The sequence below is a fragment of the Malus domestica genome, chromosome 08, assembly GCF_042453785.1.
Source record: "Malus domestica chromosome 08, GDT2T_hap1".
Classification (NCBI taxonomy): domain Eukaryota; kingdom Viridiplantae; phylum Streptophyta; class Magnoliopsida; order Rosales; family Rosaceae; genus Malus; species Malus domestica.
The window spans coordinates 11296125-11308224 of NC_091668.1; the positions used below are offsets into that span (position 1 = coordinate 11296125).

Genomic DNA, 12100 nt, shown 5'->3' on the forward strand with positions numbered 1-12100 from the left:
TGTGATACGAGAAACACTTTTTAAACGTTTTCCTCTTTGTAAAGGGAGAATTGTGGAATATTGACCTCCCATTTTGTGTGCTTTAATCACTAGATTATTTTCATACCTTATTTATATCTCTATATATGCGTCATATCTTTGATAGAGAGGTTATACAAATATAATATGAAAAATCTCTTGTAATGAGATTATTGTGGATATTTCCGTTATGTGTGTGTGTGTTTTATTTATTTAGCAATTGTTGATGCACAAAACCGGATGTCTTGGAACAACGTAAATCCGACCGTGAATCTGCATAAAATGTAAATGACACAAGAGCTATCGTGGTTCACCCCAAGGTTTGGGCTACGTCCACACTGATTGTATTGTATTTCTCTGTTGAAGAGGGAGAGAGAGCTTAGGGGATGTGAGGAGCTTTGAGAGGGGGTGAGAGGCTTCAGAAATGGCCTCTGAGGGTGAGAATGAGCCTCCCTAGAATGAGGGTAGGAGTCCCCTTTTATAGAATAAGGGGCTCCTCCTCCTTTACAAAGTATGGGCTTTAGTGTGAGGCCCAAATACAAGGCCCAAGGCCCAAATATACGAGGCCCTAAATATGGTATAAACAGTAGTCCCCCAAGTCTTCAGTCAAGAGAGTCTTTTGGCTGGAGACTTGAAATTCAGTCCATGTGTGGGCCGAAGTAACTGATGCTCGATATGAGGCGGTGCCCAATCTGAAATGATGCTCAACTAGAAGTAGCACATGTTGTGAGGCCGCTTTGCTTGTAGCTTATGTTGCCTTGGTTGGCTTGGCTTGTGGCGTTTGAAGGTGAGGGAGTCCCTTTTATAGAATAAGGGTTCACTCCTCAGTACATGAATAATGGGTGCTCTCTAATGAAAGTGAGGGATTCCCTTTTATAGAATAAGGGCTCACTCCTCAATACATAAGGGATGGGCTAGAGTCCCCCAAGTATTTTTCATGAGTGCTCTCTAAAAGTGAAGGAGTCCCTTTTATAGAATAAGGGCTCGCTCCCTCAATACATAAATAATGGGCTAGAGTTCCCCAAGTATTTTTCATGAGGCCCAGTTGAGGCCCAATATATGGTACATAATGTAGTCCCCCAAGTCTTCGGTCAATAGAGTCTGTTGGTTGGAGACTTCAAATTGAATCCATGTATGGGCCGAAGTGGCGGTTGTTCGGATGTGGTATTTGTATACCCTGCACTGAAGCTTTGTAAGTGAAGCTTTGCAAGTGAAGCTTTGCAAGTGAAGCTTTGAAGCTAGAGCTCTGTAAATGAAGCTTTCGAAACTGGAGCTTTTGTAAATGAAGCTTTTGAAGCTAGAGCTCTGTAAATGAAGCTTTTGAAGCTGATTGACATGAGTGATGCTCATGAATGTTTATGTTGATCCATGAATGTTTATGTTGATTGACATGAATGATGCTCATGGATGTTGTCATGAGTGATGCTCATGAATGTTAACATGAGTGATGCTCATGAATGTTGACATGAATGATGGTTATGAATGTTTATGTATGATTATCATGAGTGATGCTCATGAATGTTTATGTATGAATGACATGAGTAATGCTCATGTATAATTTGGAGTACTTGGCGTACTTTTGATCACCTGGTTGGTGCTTTCTTGGGCTTATGGGTCTTTGCTCTCCACACAACCTTCCAGCCCATTTATTTTGGGCTTTGCCGTTTGTTGTTTTTTTTTTTTTTTTTTTTTTTTTTTTTTTTTTTACCCTCTGATGGGTTTTTTTTTTTTTTTTACCCTCTGATGGGGTTTATACAGATGTCTTCGAAAGATAAGAAAAATAAATTACATCACTTTAATGTAAGGAAACCTTTATCTTCCTTCTAGGTCTTTCCGTAGCTTTCTCAGAAAATAGGAACATGCATGATGAAAGTGTGAGCATCTTCTTTGGCTTTAGTAAGATCTCATTTTTTCTTTTTCTTTTGCGTTGTCCCCATGTGCTCTCGAGGAGAGCCTCCATTTTTCTTTTTCTTTTCTACTTTTGCTTTCTTAGTGACATGATGGCTAGATTGCTTCACTGGTGTGCAATTGGCGCATGCCATCTCCACAAACTTCTTCAGACCCTTTCCTCCTTTTTTTTTTCTTTTCTACTTTTGCTCCCACTGCATCTTATTTTTTATTTTGCTTTCTCCAGACATTGCTTTTTCTTTTCTTTTTCTTTTTTCTTTTCACTTTTGCTCTGCACTTCTGTCTGTGCTTTTCTCCAGACATCATTCTACTTTTTCTAACAGTCATGGCTGGTCTTGGTTTGAAGCTATGATCGATGGTGATGCATACAAAAATGTAGAAGAAAAACAAAGCGAGGAATGTATACATAGAATTACTGGGGCACTAGAGTTGAGCAGCGCCAGAGGGCTGGCTTACCACTTTTATCCGCCCGAGGTGTGTTTGCAAGCATTTCAGGAGAGTCAACAAGGCCAGTCAAGCGGTGAATTAATGTTGTGGACAGAGTGCAGCATGATTCTTATGTTTCTGACCTCCCTGATATTTCTCCTCGTGGCATGCTGATGAAAGGCCTTGGTTCTGCTCCATATCGTGGTTTTATGCCACCAACAATGTATCGCCAAAAGTGTCTTCAAGAATCAACGGCTTTATTCTCTACTTCTAGTGGTAGTTTCAAGATGCAAATCTCAGCGTCGTCCATGTCGGACTGTTAACGCCGGGAGTTAGAGCACCGACTACCATGATGATTGTTTGGTTGAAGCTCCAATTGTTTCTGGCGCCAGACTGGTTGCCGTCGAATGAGGAGTAGAAGTAGCAGGTGGCTGAGATGAGGCAGTCGAGAGCGTCGTCGGAGTCGTCGGTGCCTTTGGACTGGGTTGTGGTGAGTGACCTTCTGAGTTCGATCGTGTCGGTGTTACTACCCGACCCCACCACCTCCACGGTCACGGTCTACAGATTTCTATCAGGACCCAATTCAGAAACTGCATGTCTAACAGCCTGATAAAGCTCCAAGTTCTCAGTTTTCATGAAAATCTCACCACATTCCGGACAAGGACAGATGCTCCCCCTCAGGGAGAGGTCTCTAGCAAATCCAAGAACAGGATTAACCACCATCCCCATTAATTTCATGGAGTGAAGCTTTCATGGATCTGCTTGAAGTCTTATTGTTGTGGCTGATCACCGTGTGCTCGCCAGAACTTCACACCTCCGCCATGCTCCCGTCGCGGGCCAGCTCTCCGTTCGACGTGCTGAGATCAACGGTCGGCGCCAATCCGCGTGTCTCGCTGTCCTCCCCGTTGTCCTCGATCAACATCGCGATGAGCTGAATCTGGCTGGTAGTGAGCGAAACGAACCGGGAACCGAAACATGGAGCTTGGTGGAGAGTTTGGAGGATTTGCTGCCGGAGTAATGGAGGAAAACCAACTCGCCAAATGGAAAGCCGGGATGCTTCTTAAGGACAAAGAGATCGAGCAAATCCGTTGGAGATAATCCAGCCTCTTCGATCTGGGTCTCAGTTCGATGAAGACCGTAGAAGTGGGTCCCTCTTTAATGGGACCCCCTTTCCAACGAACCCATTTCAGCTAGCTTCTCCTTCCCATGGATTCACACAAAGCTTTTTACGGATTTGGGTTTTGGATCTTCTTTTCTGGAAAAGCCCAGTGAGGTTTTTTGGGTTTCTTGCAGATTTTGTAGATTCACAGTGGAGGTGAAAAATTGAGAGAGAACCGACATAGCTTTTCGTGTCGATTCCCACAGACGGCGCCAAATGTTGATGCACAAAACCGGATGTCTTGGAACAACGTAAATCCGACCGTGAATCTACATAAAATGTAAATGACACAAGAGCTATCGTGGTTCACCCCAAGGTTTGGGCTACGTCCACACTGATTGTATTGTATTTCTCTGTTGAAGAGGGAGAGAGAGCTTAGGGGATGTGAGGAGCTTTGAGAGGGGGTGAGAGGCTTCAGAAATGGCCTCTGAGGGTGAGAATGAGCCTCCCTAGAATGAGGGTAGGAGTCCCCTTTTATAGAATAAGGGGCTCCTCCTCCTTTACAAAGTATGGGCTTTAGTGTGAGGCCCAAATACAAGGCCCAAGGCCCAAATATACGAGGCCCTAAATATGGTATAAACAGCAATAATATGATTTACATAAGGGAGATGAGATGGGTTTAGCCTAGCAATAATCTACACTAAGGTGGAGGACGTGAGCTTAACCTCACAACGTGCTAGCAATAATATGGTTCACATTTGCCTTTAGCAAGAATCGAACTTAAAACCGCTCAGATACGAATAAAAAGGAATACCACTAAACAGTAGTACTAAATGACGAATGACTGTGTTTTTTAATCAGTAATGTTTTTAATGGTTTACTTATTAGAGGACTAAATCAGGTAGAAAAGAAAAAATAATAGTGGGAAGAACTATCCGCGACGACAATTATTGTATAGACGTAAGGGGCAAGAAAAGATAAAATAAGTTTAATTTTAAATGTGACTAAATATTTTGACAGAAGAAAGTTTTGTGTCTAAATACGAATGTATGTACAGCCGGTCGGCTAAAAAGATTGAAGATAATATTCTGATATAACCATCCATCAGGCAAAATGGATAGGGATAAAAAAATGGGATAGGGATGCATTTAATCCACCCTAAACGGCTTAGATGCTGATGTATATCACAATATTGGATAAGATTTTCTATTAATTTTTTGCTTTTATTGTTTTAGAAGATATACATAGTTTTATCGAACAAATGATATTATCTACATTAAAGATAAAGACGGACTTAGTCTCATAATTGTTAGAAATAATGTGGTTTAATTTTACATTTGACAAGAATCAAACCTAAAATCTCTCAGTTACAATCACTGAACTATAGTATTAAGTGGCAGAAGATGCACATACTTATGTGTCAAATTATAAGACTATATTTTAAAGAGATAAAGTTTTTGAATAGAGGGACAAAAGTTTTCCATGGGGCATGTAATATCATGGTAATTTTACTAATTGTCTTTACATTTACAATTTTACTTATTATGTTTGAAAGATGAGTTTCTCTCTACTTATTTCTTTTCCTTGGGTACTTTCTCTTTCTTTCTCTCTCCTCCTACTTCTTCGATATTCTCTTCCTCCTCATACCTGTCACAACCCGTCCCAGAGATGTGTACTATTTTATTCCCATTGACGTGAAATGACGAAAGTGCCCTTGGACATTAAAAGTTTGTGGTGTGTGATTTGTTTTGAATGGGACTAATTAAGTTTTCCTAAGTTTTTGGAACCACTTAGGAATTTAGAAACTTTGGGTTGTGATTGGGTGGTTGACTAATTTTGCACCACACATCACTCCTCCATTCTCTCTCTCATCTCCCGTACTCTCCATCTCGGTTCTTTCTCTCTCTTCGAACTGGTATGGACACACACAAGCAAACCTAAGATCTACACGGATCGAAGGTTCTGAGGTCTCCAGTGGGTTCCTAGGGTCCTTACGAGTCGAGTGGTACCCATTTTTAGCAAGGAAACCTTCGAGAAACCCTAGTTTGAAAGGGAGCCGTGGGTGTACAGTACACCAAACCAGTTCGTGGAGGTTTCGAACCATTTCAAGGCTTGTAAAGGTATCTCCTCTTCCTCATAAGTGTTTTGGATGAGTCTTAACTAAGTTTGAACGTAAGGAAACCATGGAAATCGAACCTCCGAGGGTGGCACTATTCACCAACTTTTAAACCCTTGAGTTTTTGTAAATTTTAGGACCACAGTGAGCTCAAAGAGGTCATCACGATGCTCGGAGTACATCGTTGGTAGGATTTGGGTCGCGGGAAGCTCAAAAACGGAGTTTTGCAGAGGTCGCCGGAGTTTGAGGATTTCTCCGACGTGATTTCACGTGATTCGAGGTGTGAAAGAGGTATAACGCGATTCTTTATCTCCTAAGCTTCATTTTGGTACAAATTGCATGAAAAATGGTGAAGAAATGAGTGAGATTAAGGAGTTTGAAATATTGCCCAGTTTCCGGCGCTGGCGACGGTCACCAGAGTCTGGAGGTTGAAGACGATGTGCGTGGGCGGCGCGTGAGGCCGTGCCCTCCCCGGCGCGTGAGTCATAGGAAAAATTTTCTAAAAATATCACGATGTTCGTGAGGTTATGTAGATCACTGTGGTATATTCATATACCCATTTTGAGCAATGTATGAGAAGTTATTAGCTAGTCTTGTCTATGTGCTTTAAAATAACGTTTTTATAGTTAATTCGCATATAGGTGAAACTTATCCCGAGGACGAGTGTATCCACGGGCGACTCGGGGGTTACGACCCGTCGACATATCAGTGAGTGGGCTTTTGTTTTCAGTATGTAGTTATATACTTGTTAAATTTCCCAGAAATGTGTTTTAAATGAAAATATGCTTTGAAATAATATGTCAAATGCTTCTATATTTTGAATATGCATTGCATGGTTGCATATATATATAAATGTGGTGCTGTGGAGGCACAAGTGAGTTTAGGTAAGTTATGTTTGGTTATGTGAATCATCGATGATATGTGAAATGTGATATGTGATTAAGTAATGTTGAGCTCATAAAGCTGCACCTAGGGTGTTTGTGAATTAACCAGAAATATGAAGTACAAGCCTGTTTATTTACGTCACCTCCCGCACTATATGCTCATATTGGATCCAACTTAAGTGCACATTCTTGTTGTACAGACCTTGTTTATGGTTCCGACTCGTAGGTGACTAGCGATTTATCGCCCGGCTATTATGAGAGAATAGAATTGAGCATAACTGTATTTCACCCAACCTTGTCGTATAGACCCTTTTCAGTGGTTCTGACTTATGTGCAGTATATTGCCGTATAGGTCATAGTAATGACTCCGGCTAGATTGAGTTTGAGCTATGAATTCAGCCGTACAGACCACCTCAGGGGTTCCGGCTAACATATCATATTTCTAGGAATTTATGCTTACCTAAATTGTTTACTCTATTATATCTTGGTATGGCATATATACATATGAATATGATTATGTGAAGCATGAATTGAATTGATTTGATTTCAGATATATATATATATATATATATATATATATATATGTATGTATATGCTTATATCTTGATTATGGGAAAATTATACATGTTTTACAGCGAGGGGTTAGTTATGTTGATAAATGAAATGGTTTTGTAAAACATTTGTTTTTGCCCACTCACGTTTTTTGTTTTGCGCCCCTCCAAGTTTTAAGTAAGATTGCTGTTGGCGGCTCGGGATCTTCGGCAGTTCTGACCTATTTGATTAATTGTAGGACATTCCTGGTACTGTGTAACTAGTACTTATCCTACTGGACTGCATCTAGACTGTATGCTCTGAATTAGGAGTGTTTACTGTTGTAATTAACTCCTATCACTTTCTGTTTAGTAGAGCACTTGAATAATCTGGTTTTTAATTATTCGTATATTTGCTATCTTTATCGCTTCCGCACTATGCACATGGCTACGTCACTCTCACGTGATGGCCAGCATGCCTTGACCTCGGTCAGGGTGTGTCATACCTCTTCTTCGTTATTCTCTCTTCCTCTTCTTCTACATATTGTTCTTCAAATTTATGGGTTTTTTTTTCTTTTACGAGAACGATTGGGATTTCTTATTTTGTATTTTCCTAGAAGTATTTTTTCTTTTCTAAATTATTATTATTAAAGAGAAGGGGCGAGTTTGAAACTATCACAATAATTTAGGTGAGGGGGAGTTTGTACCTTAGACACATTGGTGGAAACCCGACACCTTATCTACTAGGTAGTGGACCACATGCTTTTTTAACGTATTTGATTTTTGAGGTTCTGATGATTTGGATGTATGAATTTTGAACTTTTCCAGAAGTGGAAGAATTTTGAAATGGATTTTACAAAAAATGCTGGGATTTTGAAACTGATATTGCATCAGTGCTAAAGTTTTTAAAAAATTGATCTTGCAGAAGAGCTGGAATTTTGAAATTTATCTTGTAAAAGTGCTAAAAAAATTAAAATTGATCTTGTTGAAGTGCTGGATTTTTGAAATGGATCTTATAGAAGTGCTAAAAATTTTAAAATTGATCTTGTAGCAATGCTAGAATTTTGAAATTAATTTTGCAGAAGTGCTAAAATTTTTGAAATTTATGTTGTATAAGTGCTGAAATTTTGAAATTGATCTTGTAAAAGTGCTGAAAATTTTGAAACTAATTTTGCAGAAATGCTGAAATTTTGAAACTGATAATGTAAAAGTGCTGTATTTTCAAAATTGATCTTATAGAAGTGGAGAAAATTTTAAATTTGGCCTTGCAAAAGTGCATGAACTGTAAAACTGATCTTGTAGAAGTGCAAAAATTATTTTTTACGGATCCAAAATCAATTTGAAGTTTTTGTGGATGGTGTGAATGGGAAAATGTGGTTGATTGGCGAGTGTGATTGAATCTAAATTGGACTGCTTATATATCTCCGAGAAGGAAGATCAAATCACTGGTGTAGTTGTAAAAAAGAAGTACGTGCAATAATCATCTTTGACTAATAACCTATGCTGGGTTTTGTAGGAGACAAGTTCTCCATAGATGACTGCCTGGTGAGAGTATGCGAGCCTCTGTTAGACGCATCTCAGAACTATAGAGAATATGTGCATCTTAGTCTTGTAAAGAATATCCCATTGGATAGATGATCTGAAATCCTTGATAAATGCTCAGGCTATGATATGTAGAAGACAAGAAGTACCCTTATCGATTGCATTTTCATGAATATGTATTTGTAAAGGTTTGTTATTTTATAAATGCCTATACACCCTGATGAAGGTTCGATCCCACCAATTCTTCTCCTTTTAACGACTAACTATTTAACACACTAACGCTATCATCGTACTAAAAAATGTGTGTTCTTCTACTAATGAAATATTGTACTTAAAGAAATGTCTTATTTTGTTAGTAAAACACATCACTTCTCACTTGAAAAAAAACACTATTTTTTTAAGGTAGTAAGAATTTATCAAGAAACCATCAAGAAGTACATAGAATAAGCATGTCAAACACAACCAAGATGTCACATACACCATTAGAACACCACATAGTTTCACAATAAACATGAAAAATACTCATTTAATATCATTCTTACGCGAACTTTTTCTTTTTGTTTGCAGATGATATAAACTATTCTTATTCACGAGAAAAGAAGAGGATTCAACTTGTATATAAAGGGATATTAAATATAGGCCGGCCGTACTTGTGATGGTTCCCAAGGATCTAGGATGACCACTTAGGTATACGTTGCCATGATATTGTTTTATGGAATCGGGCGGGCAGAAGTTTGGCCCGATTTTTTGGCCTTTTAACCGTATATTTAGTCGTACTGACATGGCCCCACTTATTTGTTTTCGATTGGAGCATCAATTATGCACTCTACTTTAGCCAATTAACAAAATTTATATTCATATTTTTTGTCATAATCTTAGTACATTAATATTATTTTTCATTAAGGTTACAAACTCACATGGGAGGTTAGAGTTGAAAAGAGGATTAAAACTCGCCTTGAATGTAGGGCTGGCATTTTGAACCCGACCTGACCCGTTAAAACTAGTATTTGGGTGAGTGCTTAACGGGTTGGGTTGTTAACGGGTCAACCCATTAGTCACCCGTTAAATAACGGGTTATTTTGGGTCAACCCGCGAAACCCGTTAGCACCCGTTAACACCCATTAGTGAGGACTTTTGTGTAATTTCATAGTTGGAATAGAAAACCTAGCTCTGTCTGTTCTCTCACGTTCGAACCCGGACTGCACGTTCCTCTCCGGGGTTGCCGTTCTCTCCCCCATATTCTTCCTCAAAAATCAAGGTTTCACTAAGTTCTGTCACCTTCTCTCCAGTAAGTTCCGATTCCCTTTCACCTCTTCTTCTATGGCGATTACTTTTTGTTTCTGCAGATTATATTTTTCGTCTATTTTTCTCAGTTTTTGCTTGAGCTTTGAATAATTTGGAATTAGTTGATTTGTGTTTGATGATTTCAATTGTGATTGTGCTTTTGTTGTGCAATTGCGATTGTCCTTCGCAAGTTAGATAGAGAGAGATCTTCCCACTTCTCCATCCCGTACACTCGATTCATACACACACACATACATACGTTATTCTTCTATCTATCCGTTTCTAGTTCTACCATGGGTTCGATGGCGATGGAGGAGGAGAAGCAGGCGACGGCCAAGCTTTTCGATGAAGAAGCCGCCAACACCATGTCAAAACGGTTGAACAAGCTTATGCTCTTAGTAAAGATCATGAAACTTGTCAACTATTCACCCCAGAACAAATTAATTCCCATAGGAAAGATGGTCATAATTATATCCATATAGGTTTAGTGCAAATTGCTGCCAAACCATTAACACGTAGAGGCCTTAATACCTCTATCCTCTTATGTCTCCGAGATGCTAGATTCACTGACTTCAGTGATAGCATACTTGGAATGGTTGAATCCAGCCTCTGTAATGGACCTATCCACTTTGACTGCTTTCCAGATCTTACCATAAGTCTATCCGACCCACATATGTTAAAAGCACTTACATTAAATATCAAAACTTCAGGATACAAAGTCCTTGAAGGAACCCAACCTTTGGCCTTAATTTACAGAATTTATTATAAAGTCACTGGCACAAATATGAACTTTCAGGCTTTAACCAAAAGTCCGAAGGATCATACTCTCTTGATCTAGACCGATCAAGAGAATGCCAATATTAAGATACCTCGAACCATTAGGTGGTCAGAAATCAATCTCCCTTCAGATTGGTGCCTGATAAACGAGAGTCGGCCAGTAGCCATCCAAAATAGTCTAGTTAATTTAGACAATGTAGAACAATACTTTGACGGTACGGTAAAAATTAATTTTGACCATCCTGCTAGAAAATCCTGTGATTCTAATCGATCTCTTAAATCCTTTACTTCCAGTAGGAATTCTTTCTCTGGATCTATGCCCAACGATAGGCAAGGTTGAGACCAAGAATTAATCAGTTCTTTAGCCAATAGGAAATTAAAATCAGTAGATACAGGCTCATCAGTCACCCAACAAGAATTAATAAATGACCTTTTACATTTCAAACTTCAATCACTTGAGACAAACGCTCAAGTTGTCCAGCCTACCTATCACACCCCATCCATTCCCACTAAGGATGAACAAACATCCCCAACTGCTTCTGACTTTGAGGCAGAACCAGTACATCACAAATTATTGGTTTTAACCAGACAAGAACCTTTTAAATATAATCGTAAAAAACTATGTAGAGACATAGAAGCTTTAGAAAATGTCCCTAGACGAAACATCTTCAGAAGTAAATATACTACTGAAGAAAAATTACAAATCCATAAAGCATGGAAAACCTTCATGCAGACAAACAGACTTGAAATATTTTTCTTCGACTTTGTAGAAAAACATTATGAGTCTGAAAAACAAGTAAAGGTAATAACCAAAGAAAACTGGCTTAAGGAAGACAAGACAATCGTATCCTCTAGTCATCCTCCACAAGAAACCATCCTTATCAGTACCGCGAATACGCAAATCCCAGCCTCACCGTTCAAACTTCCGAAGGAAGATGCAGGTGTTAAACCTGTTATTGAACAAAACAATTTTACCAACCAAAGCTTACATATCATAGGAAGACAGTTGGATAAAATTGAAACAAAGATTGGCAATTTGTCAAATAAACCGCTTAGTAAAGAAATACCCTTAACTAGTTTTAGAGAGTCACCCTCTTTAAAAACCTCAACATCTATTAAGATAGAACAAATGCTTCATAAGCTAGAAAAAGAAAAATCAGTTCGTGTGATTCATAATCCACATGATTCTGAACCATCTTCATCAACTCAGGATTCGGATGATGAAAGTGTTATTTCCATTCATCAAATGGAAAAAGCCTTTCAAAATCTTGAAGTCAAACGTCTTAACGTTAAAAGAACTAATCCTACATCCTTAACTAAAAACTGGTATCCCAGACCAACACCTCCTGATCTTTAATTCAAAGAAAGGAACTTCCAATCCCAATTCACTGTTTCATCTGATAAACTCTATGAATGGAATATAGATGGCTTATCAGAACAAGAGTTATTAAACAAACTTCAGCACATCTCCATGGTAGCAAATAGCTATATCACTAATCATGACCTTAGTCAAACC

General features: G+C 38.9%; 1 long non-coding RNA gene across 2 annotated transcripts; it reads left to right on the forward strand.

Annotated features, from left to right (window-relative positions):
* The first annotated feature begins 5303 nt into the window (after positions 1 to 5303).
* Positions 5304 to 8734, forward strand: LOC114826348 (uncharacterized). 2 transcript variants are annotated; one of them, XR_011583855.1, is made up of 4 exons: positions 5304 to 5571; positions 5705 to 5858; positions 6209 to 6275; positions 8498 to 8734. It is a non-coding gene; the product is annotated as an uncharacterized lncRNA (long non-coding RNA). The 2 variants fall into 2 exon arrangements; XR_003775158.2 differs by lacking the exons at positions 6209 to 6275; positions 8498 to 8734 and adding an exon at positions 5960 to 6157.
* Positions 8735 to 12100: the final 3366 nt, after the last annotated feature.